Genomic DNA, 20,010 nt, shown 5'->3' with positions numbered 1-20,010 from the left:
TACAGTTTTTTTTTACAGTCTAAAAAAAAAAAAGAAAAAAAAAAAAAAAAATAAATAAATAAATAAATAAATAAAAAACGGCAAAAACGCATCAAAAACGCATCAATAACGCTGCAAAAATGCTGCAAAAACGGTGCACTTGCGTTTTTGATGCTTGTCCATTGAAATCCATTACATGCAAAAGCTGCTTTTTGCATGAAAAAAAGTCCCCGACCCTTTCCAAAAATGCAGAGAAACAAAAAGGCATTGATGTGAACATGTTCCATATGAACCCATGTTAAAAAATTCCCATGCATTTCTGCAAAATGCAAAATGCATCAAAAAACGCGCTAGTGTGAATGGAGCCTAAGGCTGGATTTAGGCTCCATTCACACTAGCGCGTTTTTTGATGCATTTTGCATTTTGCAGAAATGCATGGGAATTTTTTAACATGGGTTCCTATGGAACATGTTCACATCAATGCTTTTTTGTATCTCTGCGTTTTTGGAAAGGGTCAGGGACTTTTTTTCATGCAAAAAGCAGCGTTTTGCATGTAATGGATTTCAATGGACAAGCATCAAAAACGCAAGTGCACCGTTTTTGCAGCGTTTTTGATGCGTTTTTGATGCGTTTTTGCCGTTTTTTTTTTTTTTATTTTTTTTTAGACTGTAAAAAAAACTGTAAAAAAAAAAAAAAAACGCAAAACGCAAATCGCGGCAAAAACGCGGCAAAAACGCTGCTCAAAAACGTGGCAAGCATGAAAAAAAAACCTCCAAAAACGCTCAAAAGCAACATGCATAGGTGTGAATCGAGCCTTACACCTATGGATTTTTTGTGCTTTTTGCATTTTGCAGATTTGAACTACAGAATGTGTTCCATAGGAAACAATGTTAAATGGACTGTAGTGCAAATCTGCAAAATGTAAAAAGCACTAAAACTGCATAGGTGTGAATCAGGCCTTAGGCTCCATTCACACTAGCGCGTTTTTTGATGCATTTTGCATTTTGCAGAAATGCATGGGAATTTTTTAACATGGGTTCCTATGGAACATGTTCACATCAATGCTTTTTTGTATCTCTGCGTTTTTGGAAAGGGTCGGGGACTTTTTTTCATGCAAAAAGCAGCGTTTTGCATGTAATGGATTTCAATGGACAAGCATCAAAAACGCAAGTGCACCGTTTTTGCAGCGTTTTTGCAGCGTTTTTGGTGCGTTTTTGCCGTTTGTTTTTTTTTTTTTGTAATTTTTTTTTAAGACTGTAAAAAAAAATGAAAAAAAAAAAAACGCAAATCGCGGCAAAAACGCGGCAAAAACGCTACAAAAACGCTGCTCAAAAATGTGCCAAGCATGAAAAAAAAACCTCCAAAAACGCTCAAAAGCAACATGCATAGGTGTGAATCCAGCCTTAGGCTGGATTCACACCTATGCATTTTTAGTGCTTTTTGCATTTTGCAGATTTGCACTGCAGAACGTGTTCCATAGGAAACCATGTTGAATGGACTGTAGTGCAAATCTGCAAAATGCAAAAAGCACTAAAAATGCATAGGTGTGAATCGAGCCTAAGGCTCGATTCACACCTATGCATGTTGCTTTTGAGCGTTTTTGGAGGTTTTTTTTTCATGCTTGCCATGTTTTTGAGCAGCGTTTTTGCGGCGTTTTTGCCGCGATTTTGCCGCGATTTGCGTTTTGCGTTTTTTTTTTTTTTTTTTTTACAGTTTTTTACAGTCTTAAAATAATTAAAAAAAATAAAATAAACGGCAAAAACGCATCAAAAACGCTGCAATAACGGTGCAAAAACGGTGCACTTGCGTTTTTGATGCTTGTCCATTGAATTCTATTACATGCAAAACGCTGCATTTTGCATGAAAAAAAGTCCCTGACCCTTTCCAAAAATGCAGAGAAACAAAAAGGCATTGATGTGAACATGTTCCATAGGAACCCATGTTAAAAAATTCCCGTGCATTTCTGCAAAATGCAAAATGCATCAAAAAACGCGCTAGTGTGAATGGAGCCTAAGGCTGGATTCACACCTATGGATTTTTTGTGCTTTTTGCATTTTGCAGATTTGAACTACAGAACGTGTTCCATAGGAAACCATGTTAAATGGACTGTAGTGCAAACCTGAAAAATGCAAAAAGCACTAAAAATGCATAGGTGTGAATCAGGCCTCAGAAGACAGAGATCCATGTTCCTGCTTAACACAAAGATTTCTGTCTTCTCCTATCACAGAACGGCGTTCTGGCTTGTTTACATAGGCAGACCGCCGTTCTGCCTGCCACGGAAACGATCAACAGGTCCTGGCGGACATCACTCACTCGATCCAGTGCTGTGCCTATCTGTAGTGGCTCTTTCAGCTCTCACAGGCTTTGCTGAGGCAGCAGGAGCCATTGGCTTCTGCTGCTGTCAGTTAAATCCTGTGACGAGGGATTGGGGGGACGGGACTGAGCCACATTGTTTGTGTCTATGGAAGCAGGCAGCAAAGCTCTGAAATGACCCTGCAAGTGTACCACCAAAGGAAGTAGCTTCCTTTGGCACTCCGAGCATATCAATTAGTAAAAAAGGTACTTTTTTTTTTTCATTAAAATAATTACAGTGGCATCATCCACATACAGAGAGAGAAGTGATAATGTAAATTAAACAGCATGTGTTTAGTATCTATTTAACCAATTCAATACAGGGCATTTTCACCCCCTTCCTGCCCAGGCCAATTTTCAGTTTTCAGCGCTATAATATTTTGAATGACAATTGCGCGGTCATGCAACCCTGTACACACAAATACTGCTTTCCTTTGGTGGTATTTGATCACCTCTGCGGCTTTTATTTTTTGCGCTATAAACAAAAGAAGAGCGACAAGTTTGAAAAAAACACAATATTTTTTACTTTTTGCTATAATAAATAACCCAATTTAGAATTTAAAAAAATAATTTTTTCCTCAGTTTAGGTCGATATGTATTCTTTCTACATATTTTTGGTAAAAAAAATAATCGCAATAAGCGTATATTGATTGGTTTGCGCAAAAGTTATAGCGCCTACAAAATAGGGGATAGATTTATGGCATTTTTATTATTATTTTTTTTACTAGTAATGGCGGCGATCTCTGATTTTTATCGAGACTGTGACATTGCGGTGGACATATCGGACACTGTTGACACTATTTTGGGACCATTCACATTTATACAGCGATACTCTATAAATGTCACTGGCAGGGAAGAAGTTAAAACTAGGGGGCGATCAAGGGGTTAAATGTGTTACCTAGGGAGTGATTCTAACTGTAGGGGGAGGGACTGACTAGGGGAGGAGACAGGGTAGGAAACCGATCTGTGTTCCTATATACTAGGAACTCACGATCTGTCTCCTCTCCCCAGACAGGATGTGGATCTGTGTGTTTACACACACAGATCCACAATCCTGCTCTGTAACGAGCGATCACGAGTGCACGCACATTGGCTCCTCGGTGACGCGGCGGGTGCGTGCGCCCCCTATAAGCCGAGGATGTCGGGTAGGGAAGCGGTTAATAATAGCACATACGTCCTATGTACAAGCAGGTATTGCAAACAAGCGGCCCAACAGGAGTCCTGGTGGAACTGTGCACATACTGTATACCCATCTATATATATATATATATATATATATATATATATATATATATAGTTACTATGAATAAAAATTATACCAGCATTCTATTGTAACTTCAGAACATTGATCCCACCTAAAAATAAACACAATTGTTTTATATAGCCCTTGCGTTAAAAAAATTAGTGCTCATAAACAAAATCTTAACAATTCTTTATGGACCTTGCTTTGTACACTGGCCCAAATCATTTTGTGGACGGGGGTTATGGTGTGGGGTTGTTTTTCAGGGGTTGGACTTGTCCCCTTAGCTCCAGTGAAGGGAACTCTTATCCACTTACAGACCGGAAGATTTGGCTGCTTAATGACCAGGCCATTTTTTGCGATATGACGCTGCGTCGATTTAACTGACAATTGCGCGGTTGTGCAACACTGTACCCAAACAAAATTTATGTCCTTTTTTCCCACAAATAGAGCTTTCTTTTGATGGTATTTGATCACCTCTGTGTTTTTTATTTTTTGCGCTATAAACAAAAAAAGAGCGACAATTTTGAAAAAAAAACATTTTTTACTTTTTGCTATAATAAATATCCCCAAAAATGTTTTTAAAAAACAAATTTCTTCATCAGTTTAGGCCAATATATATTCTTCTACATATTTTTGGTAAAAAAAAATTGCAATAAGTATATATTGATTGGTTTGAAAAGTTATAGCGTCTGCAAACTATGGGAAAGATTTATGGCATTTTTATTATTTTTTTTACTAGTAATGGCGGTGATCTGTGATTTTTAGCGGTACTGCGACATTGCGGTGGACAGATCGGACACTTTTGACACATTTTTGGGACCATTGACATTTATACAGTGATCAGTGCTATAAAAATGCACTGTTTACTATGTAAATGTCACTGGCAGGGAAGGGGTGAACACTAGGGGGCGGTCAAGGGGTTAAATGTGTGTTCCCTGGGTGTATTCTTACTGTAGAGGATAGGACTGACTAGAGGAAGAGACATATAGTTTTTCCTACTTAGTAGGAACAAACGATATGTCTCTTCTCTCCTGACAGAGCAGGGATTTGTGTGTTTAGACACACAAATCCCTGTTCCTGCTCTTGTGCACGCGATCACGCGTGGCCGGTGGAGATCGGGTTCCCCGCCGTGCAGTGGGCCCGCTTGCTATCACCCTTAAATGTACAGACATACCCATACAGCGATTCACAGGAACAAACCACTTTGCCGACGTATATCGGCGTGAGCCAGTCGGCAAGTGGTTAAGGCGTCAGCATACCAAGACATTTTGGACAATTTCATGCTCCCAACTTTGTGTTTGGGGATGGCACCTTCCTGTTCCAAAATGACTGAGCACCAGAGCACAAAGCAAGGTCCATAAAGACATGGATGTGCGAGTTTGGGGTTGAGGAACTTGACAGTCCTGATCTCAACCCAATAATACACCTTTGGGATGAATTAGAGCAGAGACTGCGAGTCAGGCCTTCTCGTCCACATCAGTGCCTGACCTCACAAATGTGCTTCTGGAAGAATGGTTAAACATTCCCATAGGCACACTCCTAAACCTTGTGGACAGCCTTCCCAGAACAATTGAAGCTGTTATAGCTGCAAAGGATGGGCCAACTCCATGTTGAACCCTACGGATAAAGACTGGGGTGCCAATAAAGTTCATGTGCGTGCAAAGGTATGCGTTCAAATACTTTTGGCAATATAGTGTATATTGGAATGGGGAGCTCTGTGTACTGGGGGGGATTTGTGTAGTAGAGGGAAAGGGAGGAGGGAGGAACTCTGTGTACTAAGGGGAGGGGGAGGAGGGAGAGCTCTGAGTACTGGGGGGAGAGGGAGCTCTGTGTACTGGGTGGAGAGTGATGAGGGGGAGCCCAGTGTACTGCAGAGGAGGGGATGTGCTGTACTTAGGAGGGTTGGTGAGCTTTGTAGTAAGGAAAGGGGTTCGGGTTGAGTGAATAGCTCTATATTGGTCGTGGGGGAGGAGCTTTGTTGCAGTGTTTCTACCAGTGATGCCACTGACGCAGGGATATTTTTTCTTTTCAGTGACACCACCAATCCAATACAGGGACATTGTTTCCTTTCACTGACATGACTGACTCAGGGTCCGGGACATTTTTTCCTTTCAGTCACACCATTAACGCAGGGCCTTTTTTTCTTTTTGGTGACATCACCAACGCAGGGACATTTTTTTCCTTTCATTGACACCATCGAATCAGGATCATTTTCCTTTCAGTGACACCACTGACTTAAGAACATTTTTTCATTTCAAAGACACCACCAAGATTTTAAACTTTTCACTTGGTCTATTTAATTGCATGCCACAAATATCACAAACATTTTGGCACTCACCTCTATTGGCCCTGTCTTCTTCTCCATCCAACAGGGGGCAGTTCAGTTTTCCATCCTCACCTTGGACACTGGTTGACCTTGGCTCTGGTCTATGCTTGTTATTGAGCCCTGAGCTGAAAACTAGCTTGGCAGCCTGGGGGTCAGGATAGGGGGGGACGAGCGAACGCCCCCCTCCAGAACCATACCAGGCCACATGCCCTCAACAGGGTTAACTAAAATAACAGGAGCTGTATATACACTCTATTGCAATAAACAGGCAATAAACATGTTCACCTACTAATATAAACAAGATGACCGCTAAACACATACAGTAGCACAGACAGACCTAACTATTTAGTACTGTGCGAGTGAGATAATAACAATAGGACAGAGATAAGTCTGTCACAAGGATTTAGGCTGCATTCACACCTAAGCATGTTGAAATCGTGGGAAGAATCGCAGTGATTTCAGAACACACATGTGTGAATGTATCCTACAGGCAGCTGCAGTTAAACTATTAGAACATAGGAATACTTGCCTAATAGTCTCTGCTTCTGATTTAGGTGAAATACAACAGCACCTCCTGTGTGTGAGAGATCATGAGACTCAGTTCTCTGTGTTTCAAATTCCTGAAAATCCCCCTTTTTTTTAAAAGTGTTACTAAACCCACAACAGCAAAATCAGTCTGTATATGCAGTAAAGCATGCTTGTTATATTCACTTTAGAACCTAAAGGGTAATCCTCTGCATTTGTAAAAAGGCTGTTTGATTCTGTCTTCTCTGATCCTCCCCTTCTTTTACTGTCCCCAATCCATCTGCTGAGAGAACAAAGCCCTGTGAGGCACTCTGCACATGCTCAGTTTGGTGTATATTGCCAGGGAATTTTTTTTCTTGGGAGGATGCATATGATTAGCACAGGGCCAATCAACACTGTCCAGACAATGAAGTTATGCAGAGGGAACCAGAGGGAGTCTCCCCCAGGACAACCTCACAGTCCATGGGCTAAGAGCTCCCCTCAAAAGACTGTACCTGAGTTTTAAAATGAGTTGCAGTAGTGGGACTTTGGCTATTTGCAACACGACCAAAGAAATGGTAATCTAATTTACAAACACAAAGGAGGAACCATCCACATGCAGATGGAAGCTGAAAAATGTTAAAGTAGCTGGTTTAGGCATAAACCTAAAGTCTCTGGGAAGCCAGGTCCAAATGCTAATTAATGTAGGGGATAAGGAACTGAAAGGTACTGAATACACATTCCAACAGGGGCACCAGGAAGTGAAACAGATAGGTACATGTTTCTTACAGTATGTACATTATACACCATTAAACAGCTACAGGCATTTTAGGGTTGTTGGGCACGAAATAACCAAAGAGAATTTTTTTTTTCTAATAATTTTTAAATGATTATGCAAGGTTGTTAAAACAGTAGTCTGAGCATATACAATTGCATCACGCTATACATTAGAGAACACAAAATTGATAGCCAGTAAAAAAAAATTAAAATAAAAACTCTTGTGATCAGTTGAAGATTTTTGCAGAGATAAACATAGTGGATTCAGCTGAATCAAATTTCATGTCTATAGGTACTTTTGTATTTAAAAAAAAAATGGATGTCAAAAGATTCAACAAAACATGTCCAGTTATTTTATTCTGTGGGAGATGCTCTATATGCATTCTAAAAATACTCAGTGCAGATGGTATTGGTATTCTTGGCTTGTTTGTAAAGATAAGGCTCACTCCACTGAGAAAGATTAGCTTTTCTACCTTTTCTTAATGAAGGTCACTGAAACGTTTGCAGAAGTCAGGATGGACCAGCACTTTTGATCACTATCAACAGATTAGCTCAGTAGCACCTGCTAATGAATTATAAAATGCTCCAGTAGTTAGTGGTTTGACTTCATTTAAAATGAAGCAATTCATCAATGTAAGAGGGATGAAGGAGGTTGGGACCTGAAGCGTGCAGATCTAGCGAGGTCACTAGAAGAGCAGGCAAGGTGATGAAATGCCATTTAATCTGGAATTATTGTTAAGAGAGCAAAACTAATCTAGGTCCTTGACGGTGACATAGGTATGTAAAGAACAATCTGCTCTTCCAGAGATAATGACCCTCTCAAAAAAGCAGCACAAACACCCAGCAGACTGCAACTAATTTTTGGGGATTTATTTTTCAAGAAAAAACAGTTTTCCTTTTTTTATTACTAATTCTGTAGTCTTGTTACAAAGTTATTTACAGAACACAGGAATAATTAATGTGTCAAAACACCTAATCTAATTTGTATTTTTACTTTCTCCCTGTGGATTTAAAGTGCTTAGTGGATGAGGCAGGCATCTTGGGTGCACTTGATTTAGTCAATTAACCTAGCAGAACAGTGGTGCTGTGGATATAGAAACAGTTAATACCACACCCAGGAAAAGCTCCTTCTCCAGCTTCTCAATCGAAAATAATGGAAAAGTGCAAACAGATCCTTCCTTATTGCAGAAAAACCAGGTTGCCAATGACCGGCTAACAGGTATCCACATTTTATCAAGGTGTCCAGAAATATATATATACAGTATCTCACAAAAGTGAGTACACCCCTCACATTTTTGTAATTATTTTATTATATCTTTTCATGTGACAACACTGAAGAAATGACACTTTGCTACAATGTAAAGTAGTGAGTGTACAGCTTGTATAACAGTGTAAATTTGCTGTCTCCTCAAAATAATTTCAACACACAGCCATTAATGTCTAAACCACTGGCAACAAAAGTGAGTACACCCCTAAATGAAAATGTCCAAATTGTGCCCAATTAGCCATTTTCCCTCCCCGGTGTCATGTGACTCGTTAGTGTTACAAGGTCTCAGGTGTGAATGGGGAGCAGGTGTGTTAAATTTGGTGTTATCGCTCTGTCTCTCATACTGGTCACTGGAAGTTCAACATGGCATGGAAAGAACTCTCTGAGGATCTGAAAAAAGAATATAGGCTATAAGAAGATTGCCAAGACCCTGAAACTGAGCTGCAGCACGGTGGCCAAAACCATACAGCGGTTTAACAGGACAGATTCCACTCAGAACAGGCCTCGCCGTGGACGACCAAAGAAGTTGACTGCATGTGCTCAACGTCATATCCAGAGGTTGTCTTTGCGAAATAGTAGTATGAGTAGTGCCAGCATTGCTGCAGAGGTTGAAGGGATGGGGGGGTCAGCCTTTCAATGCTCACACCATACGCCGCACACTGCATCAAATTGATCTGCATGGCTGTCGTCCTAGAAGGAAGCCTCTTCTAAAGATGATGCACAAAAAAGCCCACAAAGAGTTTGCTGAAGACAATCAGACTAAGGACATGGATTACTGGAACCATGTCCTGTGGTCTGATGAGACGAAGATAAACTTATTTGGTTCAGATGGTGTCAAGCGTGTGTGGCGGCAACCAAGTGAGAAGTACAAAGGTAAGTGTGTCTTGCCTACAGTCAAGCATGGTGGTGGGAGTGTCGTGGTCTGGGGCTGCATAAGTGCTGCTAGCACTGGGGAGCTACAGTTCATTGACGGAACCATGAATGCCAACATGCACTGTGACATACTGAAGCTGAGAATGATCTCCTCCCTTTGGAGACTGGCCGCAGGGCAGTATTCCAACATGATAAAGACCCCAAACACACCTCCATGATGGCCACTGCCTTGCTAAAGAAGCTGAGGGTAAAGGTGATGGACTGGCCAAGCATGTCTCCAGACCTAAGCCCTAATGAGCATCTGTGGGGCATCCTCAAAAAGAAGGTGGAGGAGCACAAGGTCTCTAACATTCATCAGCTCTGTGATGTCATCACGGAGGAGTGGAAGAGGACTCCAGTGGCAACCTGTGAAGCTCTGGTGAACTCCATGCCCAAGAGGGTTAAGGCAGTGCTGGAAAATAATGGTGGTCACACAAAATATTGACACTTTGGGCCCAATTTGGACATTTTCACTTAGAGGTGTACTCAGTTTTGTTGCCAGCGGTTTAGACATTAATGGCTGTGTGTAGAGTTCTTTTTGGGGGGACAGCAAATTTACACTGTTAGACAAGCTGTACAATCAAGACTTTACATTGTAGCAAAGTGTCATTTCTTCAGTGTTGTTACATGAAAAGATATAATAAAATATTTACAAAAATGTGAGGGTGTACTCACTTTTGTGAGATACTGTATATATACTGGTGATGAACTGCTTGGCCAGTCCATCACCTTTCCCCCCAGCTTCTTTAGCAAGGCAGTGGTCATCTTGGAGGTGTGTTTGTGGTCGTTATCATATTGGAATACTGCCCTGCGGCCCAGTCTCCGAAGGGAGGAGTTCATGCTCTGCTTTAGTATGTTACAGTACATGTTGGCATTCATTGTTCCCTCAATGAACTATAGCTCCCCAGTGCTGGCAGCACACATGCAGCCCCAGACCATGACACTCCCACACTTCATACGTCTATGTCCCAAAGACAACCTCTGGATATGATGCTGAGCACATGCAGTCAACTTCTTTGGTCGACCATGGCGAGGCCTGTTCTGAGTGGATCCTGTCCTGTTAAACAGCTGTATGGTTTTGGCCACCATGCTGCAGCTCAGTTTCAGGACCTTGGCAATCTTCTTATAGCCTAGGCCAGTGATGGCGAACCTTGGCACCCCAGATGTTTTGGAACTAAATTTCCCATGATTCTCATGAACTCTGCAGTGTAGTTGAGCATCATGGGAAATGTATCATGGGTGCCAAGGTTCGCCATCACTGGCCTAGGCCATCTTTATGTAGAGCAACAATTCTTTTTTTCAGATACTCAGAGAGTTCTTTGCCATGAGGTGCTATGTTGAACTTCCAGTGACCAGTATGAGAGAGTGAGAGCGATAACACCAAATTTAACACACCTGCTCCCCATTCACACCTGAGACCTTGTAACACTAACGAGTCACACGACACCGGGGAGGGAAAATGGCTAATTGGGCCCAATTTAGACATTAATGGCTGTGTTGAGTTATTTTGAGTGGACTGCAAATTTTTTTTTTACTTGGAAAAAAACAACTTTATTAATATAAAACACAATTTTTACAAGCCATTCGGGTACATATATTCATAGAAGGTCAATTACATATTATAATAACGGAATTTAGTATGTATAAGTATTGGACAGTGTGTATACATACATTTGCAGGTGTAGTGAATCGATTAGCATATTAATCCAGCCCGTATACAATGTAAGAAGGGGGGCAATCCGCGCAAACTAAAAAACTAAATAATATGCAAGCTGAACACTAAAGGTAACACCAACCTCAAAAATCGAATTTAGAATAAAAACAAGTGCAGCGCAAAAGTAATATGTTAAAAATTAAATACATGCAGAGTCCAATAATTGTGCACCGGTAATAAAATAGTAAAAACTGAAGTCCATAGCATCAAATCTGCGCACACAACTGAACACAAAGTTCTTCTGGGAACAGACAGGTAGCTCTTTTCACCCAATGAATAAGGAGAAGCAGTGCAGTGTAATATGATTGTGCTTACCAGCTCCGGTGGACCCCTTAATTACAGGGGGTCAACGACAGCATAAATGAACCCAAGGAAGAATCAGCTGGGCCAGTGGTCATCTGCAGGGGATATTCATCCACAGGGCAGGGAATTCCGTCAGGCACAGGGAAATCCGTTTGTAAACAGGCAGAGTGCTCAGCGGTGATTCTCCATAGACTGAGCAAACGCTAGATTCCTCCAGTGTCCATCGTATGAGCTTGACACTGGAGGAATCTAGCGTATACAATGTGTGCCCCAGATCCAGGGGAGTTCCTCTCCTGGTATGACACATCTATACACAAGTCTCTCCATTCTCCAACCATCTATCCCATATCTTAGAATATTTTTGTGAAGATCCCCTGTGAGCGTATATCAGTTTCTTAAATGGTAAGGTATCATTTAGAGTGGATTGCAAATTTACACTGTTATACAAGCTGTACACTCACTACTTTACAATGTAGCAAAGTGTCATTTCTTCAGTGTTGTCATATGAAAAGATATAATAAAATATTTACAAAAATGTACTCACTTTTGTGAGATACTGTGTATATAGTCAGGTCCAAAATATTGGGACATCGACACAATTCTAATCTTTTTGGCTCTATACACCACCACAATGGATTTGAAATGAAACGAACAAGATGTGCTTTTACTGCAGACTTTCAGCTTTAATTTGAGGGTATTTACATCCAGTCAGGTGAACGGTGTAGGAATTACAACAGTTTGTATATGTGCCTCCCACTTTTTAAGGGACCAAAAGTAATGGGACAGATTACCAATCATCCATCAAACTTTCACTTTTTAATACTTGGTTGCAAATCCTTTGCAGTCAGTTACAGCCTGAAGTCTGGAATGCATAGACATCACCAGATGCTGGGTTTCATCCCTGGTGATGCTCTGCCAGGCCTCTACTTCAACTGTCTTCAGTTCCTGCTTGTTCTTGGGGCATTTTCCCTTCAGTTTTGTCTTCAGCAAGTGAAATGCATGCTCAATCGGATTCAGGTCAGGTGATTGACTTGGCCATTGCATAACATTCCACTTCTTTCCCTTAAAAAACTCTTTGGTTGCTTTCGCAGTATGCTTTGGGTCATTGTCCATCTGCACTGTAAAGCGCCGTCCAATGAGTTCTGAAGCATTTTGCTGAATATGAGCAGATAATATTGCCCGAAACACTTCAGAATTTATCCTGCTGCTTTTGTCAGCAGTCACATCATCAATAAATACAAGAGAACCTGTTCCATTTTCAGCCATACATGCCCACGCCATGACACTACCACCACCATGCTTCACTGATGAGGTGGTATGCTTTGGATCATGAGCAGTTCCTTTCATTCTCCATACTCTTCTCTTTCCATCACTCTGGTACAAGTTGATCTTGGTGTCATCTGTCCATAGGATGTTGTGCCAGAACTGTAAAGGCTTTTTTAGATGTTGTTTGGCAAACTCTAATATGGCCTTCCTGTTTTTGAGGCTCACCAATGGTTTACATCTTGTGGTGAACTCTCTGTATTCACTCTGGTGAAGTCTTCTCTTGATTGTTGACTTTGACACACATACACCTACCTCCTGTGTTGAGTGTTCTTGATCTGACCAACTGTTGTGAAGGGTGTTTTCTTCACCAGGGAAAGAATTTTATCGGTCATCCACCACAGTTGTTTTCCGTGGTCTTCCAGGTCTTTTGGTGTTGCTGAGCTCACTGGTGCATTCTTTCTTTTTAAGGATGTTCCAAACAGTTGATTTGGCCACACCTAATGTTTTTGCTATCTCTCTGATGGGTTTGCTTTGTTTTTTCAGCCTAATGATGGCTTGCTTCACTGATAGTGACAGCTCTTTGGATCTCATATTGAGCGTTGACAGCAACAGATTCCAAATGCAAATAGCACACTTGAAATTAACTCTGGAACTTTTATCTGCTCCTTGTAAATGGGATAATGAGGGAATAACACACACCTGGCCATGGAACAGCTGAGCAGCCAATTGTCCCATTACTTTTGGTCCCTTAAAAAGTGGGAGGCACATATAAAAACTGTTGTAATTCCTACACCGTTCACCTGATTTGGATATAAATACCCTCAAATTAAAGCTGAAAGTCTGCAGTCAAAGCACATCTTGTTCGTTTCATTTCAAATCCATTGTGGTGGTGTATAGAGCCAAAATGATTTGAATTGTGTCGATGTCCCAATATTTATGGACCTGACTGTATAATGGTGTGAATTTGCTGTCCCCTCAAAATAACTCAACGCACAGCCATTCATGTCTAAACCACTGGCAACAAAAGTGAGCACAGACCTAAGTGAAAATGTCCAAACTGGGCCCAAAGTGCCAAAATTTTGTGTGGCCACCATTATTTTCCAGCACTGCCTTAACCCTCTTGAGCATGGAGTTCACCAGAGCTTCACAGGTTGCCACTGGAGTCCTCTTCCACTCCTCCATGAGACAGAGCTGGTGGATGTTAGAGACCTTGCGCTCCTACATCTTCTGTTTGAGGATGCCCCACAGATGCTCAATAGGGCTTAGGTCTGGAGACATGCTTGGCCAGTCCATCTCCTTTACCCTCAGCTTCTTTAGCGAAGCAGTGGTCGTCTTGGAGGTGCGTTTGGGGTTGTTATCACGTTGGAATACTGCCCTGCAGCCCAGTCTCCGAAGGGAGGGGATCATGCTCTACTTCAGTATGTCACAGTACATGTTGGTATTCATGGTTCCTTCAATGAACTGTAGCTCCCCAGTGCCGACGGCACTCATGCAGCCCCATACCATGACACTCCCACCACCATGCTTGACTGTAGGCAAGACACACTTGTCTTTGCACTCCTCACCTGGTTGCCACCACACACACTTGACACCATTTGAACCAAATAAGTCATCAGACCACAGGACATGGTTCCAGTAATCCATGTCCTTAGTCTGCTTGTCTTCAGCAAACTGTTTGCTTGCTTTCCTGTGCATCATCTTTAGAAGAGGCTTCCTTCTGGTACGATAGTCATGCAGACCAATTTGATGCAGTGTGTGGTGTACGGTCTGAGCACTGACAGGCTGACCCCCCCTCCTCTTCAACCTCTGCAGCAATGCTGGCATCACTCATAAGTCTATTTCCCAAAGACAACCTCTGCATATGACTCTGAACACGTGCACTCAACTTCTTTGGTCGACCATGGTGAGGCCTGTTCTGAGTGGAACCTGTCCCGTTAAACCGCTTTATGGCCATCCTTATGTAGAGCAACAATTCTTTTTTTCAGATCCTCAGGGTGTTCTTTGCCATGAGGTGCCATGTTGAACTTCCAGTGACCAGTATGAGAGAGTGAGAGCGATAACCCCAAACTTAACACACCTGCTCTCCATTCACACCTGAGGCCTTGTAATACTATCGAGTCACATGACACCGGGTAGGGAAAATGGCTAATTGGACATTTGGACATTTTCACTTAGGGGTGTACTCACTTTTGTTGCCAGCGGTTTAGACATTAATGGTTGTGTGTTCAGTTATTTTGAGAGGACTGCAAATGTACACTGTTATACAAGCTGTACACTCACTACTTTACATTGCAGCAAAGTGTAATTTCTTCAGTGTTGTTACATAAAAAGGTATAATAAAATCTTTTCAAAAATGTGAGGGGTGTACTCACTTTTGTGAGATACTGTATATAGATATAAATATCTATATACTGCATTTGTATATTTTTATAAAAATGGAAAACAAGGCCTCCTTCCACTCTCTCAGCGCTCTGGAGCTAAAATGTTATTACCAACACACTAAAAAATTCACCTCTATTTCATTAATCAGCAGCTGCTTAAACATAACATTTTATATCAGCAAATAGTATCAAGTCCACAGGTACTCTTATGCCCTGTACACACGGTCGGACATTGTTCGGACATTCCGACAACAAAATCCTAGGATTTTTTCCGATGGATGTTGGCTCAAACTTGTGTTGCATACACACGGTCACACAAAGTTGTCCGAAAATCCGATCGTTCTAAACGCGGTGGCGTAAAACACGTACGTCGGGACTATAAACGGGGCAGTGGCCAATAGCTTTCATCTCTTTATTTATTCTGAGCATGCGTGGCACTTTTCCTTTTCGGATTTGTGTACACACGATCGGAATTTCCGACAACAGATTTTGTTGTCGGAAAATTTTATATCCTGCTCTCAAACTTTGTGTGTCGGAAAATCCAATGGAAAATGTGTGATGGAGCCTACACACGGTCGGAATTTCCGATAACAAGGTCCTATCACACATTTTCTGTCGGAAAATCCGACCGTTTGTACAGGGCATTATAAGTACTAGTATATGTACTAAAGCAGTGCTATTGTCACTTTGTCGTATGACAAGCTTTCATATGATTATAAACACATGAGGAAATATAGATGACAGGTGGTGATGTGAAAAAGTCCAACACTTAACACTTCAAACTCAGATTTTGGAAATTGTTATTCTTTGAAGTTGGTGACAATAAAAGGTAAACGGAATCACGCTATGTGGAGTTTTTTTTTTTCCTATCTATCCGAGTACCTGCGGAGGTGGTTCTGATCCATCTTAAGATGTGGATGGCGTACTTTTTGGCATAATAAAGGCTGTTTTTATGCTTACATCTGGTGAGTGAGAACCCCTAAGGGGAGTGTGACGCACATTTTCGAGGATCTTGGTGTGAGGTGCACTAGTACTATATCCTGTGTTTTTTGGACTTTTTCTCATCACCACCTGTCATGTATATGTATATTGTTGTTGTTCTCAATAACAAATCCACATATCAATTCTCACATAATGTCACAGACTTAGATTTTTTTTTAATTAAATGTTTATCATTGAAATGCTTAAAAAAATAAATCTTGGAATAACTATAATGTATTTTGTTACAGTGCTTATAAATTGGTCACAATGTCATCTCAAGCAAACTTCATATATTTTTGCTTTAGAATACACAGTAAACAAAGACATTTTTGGAAAATAGTATTCCCAAAATAAAGTCATATTTATTCCAAAACAAAATATATATCTCTTTGGTATCAAACTGAATTACAAAGTCACTGACAAATCAATTGGCCCATAAATGTAAAAGCTGCTCTGGTCTTTAGGGAATATGCAATTTCAGGAGATCATGCTGGTAATTAATTTATTTATATTCTACGTAGGAAGCCCAGTGTTTCCTTACTTTCATTCAAACACCTGATGAATCCCCCTGCAGCACAGCATTATGTAGCCTGCCTATTCCATTTTGCAAAAGTTATATGTCCCCTTGTACTCTGCTACCCTGCTGTGTTTGTCACTTGTATTTCTGTACAAGCTGTTTTACTCTATTCTCTACACAGCATGAAGCCAGTTGGCAGGGTCATAAAGCCTCAGCCTCAACTGTTAAAGTCTAGAGTTTCACCACAATGTGAAGTCAGCACTGTGTCTGGGTTACTTCAAAGCAGGTGGAGATTATTTATGTCCAGCCAAGCCAAGCTCAAAGGAAGTAATAAAAGGGACAATTTGTACCCCAGCAGTGATACACTTCTGGCTTGAATTCTGAGTAATGGGGACTCATAATCAAAATCAAACATTTTCAAATTTACAAAGCAAATGCTTTTATTAGTTTAAATAAAATTGAAATTTTGGTACAACAATGCTCCTTTGTTCTGGCAAATGTCATACTGTAAGATAGAACATCAACTTTATCAAATTTTGCTATCACTTTTTTAACTAAATCTGTCTTTGCTGTTTTTTTTTTTTTTTAATTATCCATGGTGTTCAGTGCAAAATGGTCATCTTCTGGTCAGATCTAGGGCAATGCATATGTTGCATGATGGTACATGACTGTCTGTGGCTGTACTGGGGAGGCTAAACCAAAGAATATCTCAATACTAAATTGTTGGCCAGGAGAATCAAAACTTTCTGTTGTTTTTGGTGCATTGGTGGGGGAAAATGTATGTTATTGTTTTGGAAAATAACCCTCTCCTCCCCCCTTCTTTCTTCACACAAATTCTTTATCTGATCCTATAAAAAGGATTTGTTTTGATATTATATTTTCCATAGTGAACCTCCATATACAATATTACAGTGTTGCCTCATTTCTGTTTTTAAAGGCAAATGGGAGAAATATGGGATTTTTTAGGTGCATGGACACATAAATACACAGAGAAATATTTTGTATAAAAATTATTTGTTACAAAATTTTATTTAAATACAAAACAATTTAGATTAAAAGCATACTCTACAGTCATATAATGTCATTCATCACGCATGTTATTCAACATGTTTCGCCTATTCAGGCTTCTTCAGGAAAATGCGTGGTAATACTACTGGCAAAATAAACAGAAATAAATCAAAACAATATCACACAAACATTATTATATCCACATAATTTGTTTACTATACATGTGTGACAATAAAGGCTACGTCCACCTATCAAAAAATAGTCTCCCAAAAGAGGATCCCTACCTCCAAATGATAAAGAGGCAAGGAGTTATTGTAACAAAATAAACAAAAAAAACATGTAAATGTAACAAAATGTAAATATGAGATGTTGTCCAGGACTGCCAATGTGTATCCACCAGGTGGGGCCAAATGCCCAACAGCCGGAGTAAAGAACCGCAAAGATTTTATTATGAATCTAGATAAAAAAATAAACAGCTCATAATTTCCCAAAAGAGTTGTAGTATTTTCTCTATTGTGTAATACTGCATTTAGCATTGATTTGAAAAAAGATGTAGAAAATGTTGTGAATGAAGTTGGTGTCTTGTGCTCTACTCTGTATAGGAAACCCTCTGCGAGGAACACAATTCTACATACCACCAGCTCACACCCTAAGCCCTTGGTAAGGAGCATTCCCTATAGTCAGTTTTTGCAAATTAAACGTATGTGTACCACTGAGACAGAATTTTTGAGAGAGGCAGATGCTCTACGGGAATGATTATTATTAGTAAGAGGATACAGCATAGAAATCCTGTCTCAGAAAGGCTTTCAACAGGGTTAAAGTACAGGATAGATCTTTCTTAATTTACAAACCCCAAAAAATGTCCCAGATCACTTCCGCCCGATCATCACCAGGTACAACAGAGAGCATAGAAAAAGTTAGAGCTATAAATAAAAAGTATTGGTATCTCCCTCCTCCTCCTATCTTGTGCATCAATGCTATATGGTATATGTTCATTTTACAAATATGTATTGTATATACAGGGGTTGGGACAAAATCATGGACACAAGTATGGTTAAAGAACGAAATCGTCACCTAATATGGTGATGGACAACCTTTGGCATCCAAGACATACTGAATTCTCCTGGGAATTGACAAATGTAAGTCTTGGATGGTGGATAATGGAATCTGATGCTACACTTCATGCTTTTGGTAAGTTGACCATGTCGACTGCGCTTATGCTTATCAGACGTTTTCTCATAAACTGTATATGCCATCATAACCTTTGATACTGTACCCCACGACACTGCAAATAAATTGGAAACTTCAGTCACAGAGGCACCAGCTAAGTGGGCAACAACAATTTGCCCTCTTTGTAACTCGGTAAGCTCTGACATGATTCCGTATTACTAGCAGCACATGCAATGAATGATGAAAGTGAGGCTTCCCACCTGTTAGCTAGGTGTCTCATCAAACAGAAAGAAAAATAATATTACATCACTTCCACTTTCAACACGAAACATGTCGTCACTTTCTCACCTGCAAATCATGTAGTGTTTCTGTATTTTTGTCCACCCCCTGTATGTTACATATGTACTTTATTTTGTACTGTATGATTTTTCTTTTTTGATTTTGCCCTAGGCTGTAACAATACATGTGTGAGACCAGAAAAAGTCCTAAAGAAGTGGATTTCTAACCACCAAACGCGTAAACTTGGCTTCTCATTTTTGTATCTATTCTATATTACTCTCTAAGATCCTGTTGATGAATCCCATTTTTCAGTTGATGTTTTTAAACTGACTTATGTTAAATTGACCACGATTAGTTTTTTTTTTTAAATCTAGATGTCGATTCTGTTCTCTGTAAGAATGTGAGATGTTTACTACACTAATTTTGGCATCCGAGCTAAGGGTTCTGTGATACTGGAACCAGTACAAAACTTCTATGATAATGTTTCAAGTGGTTCTAAAGCCTAAATATTTTTACCTTAATGCTTCCTCTGCATAAAGGTAAAAAATATTTAGGTATCATTATCGGCCCCACAACCCCCCTCCTATACTTACCTCATTTGTCACTTGATCCAGCGCTGTGCCCGTCTGCAGTGGCTCTGTCTTGTCTCCCTGATATCACATGCTTTACTGAGGCAGCAGGAGCCAATTTGTCAGTCAAATCCTCTGACAAGGGAGTGGGGGGCAGGGTTTAAGGACACATGTAGCATGGCTCAGAATTAAAAGAGAAGTAAAGGATTTTTTTTGTCCCAATCATACTTACCTAGGTGGATGCAGCATCTGTCCGATGCTACATCTGTCCCCTGGCGCCTCCACACTGAGAACAGAGCGATTGAACATCGCTGATCACTCGGTTTTCAGAGCTCCCCGAGCAGAGAGCTGTAGACTGTCAGTCACAGCTCTCTGCTCTTCTCCCTCCTTGCTCACTGGAGCACTGGGCTGTGGAGGAGGCAGAGCGGTCGTCTCAGGCTCTCAGCGGCTTGCTGAGAGGAT

Source organism: Aquarana catesbeiana, linkage group LG04 (genome assembly GCF_042186555.1).
Source record: "Aquarana catesbeiana isolate 2022-GZ linkage group LG04, ASM4218655v1, whole genome shotgun sequence".
Taxonomy (NCBI): Eukaryota; Metazoa; Chordata; class Amphibia; order Anura; family Ranidae; genus Aquarana; species Aquarana catesbeiana.
This window is presented reverse-complemented; position numbering follows the sequence as displayed.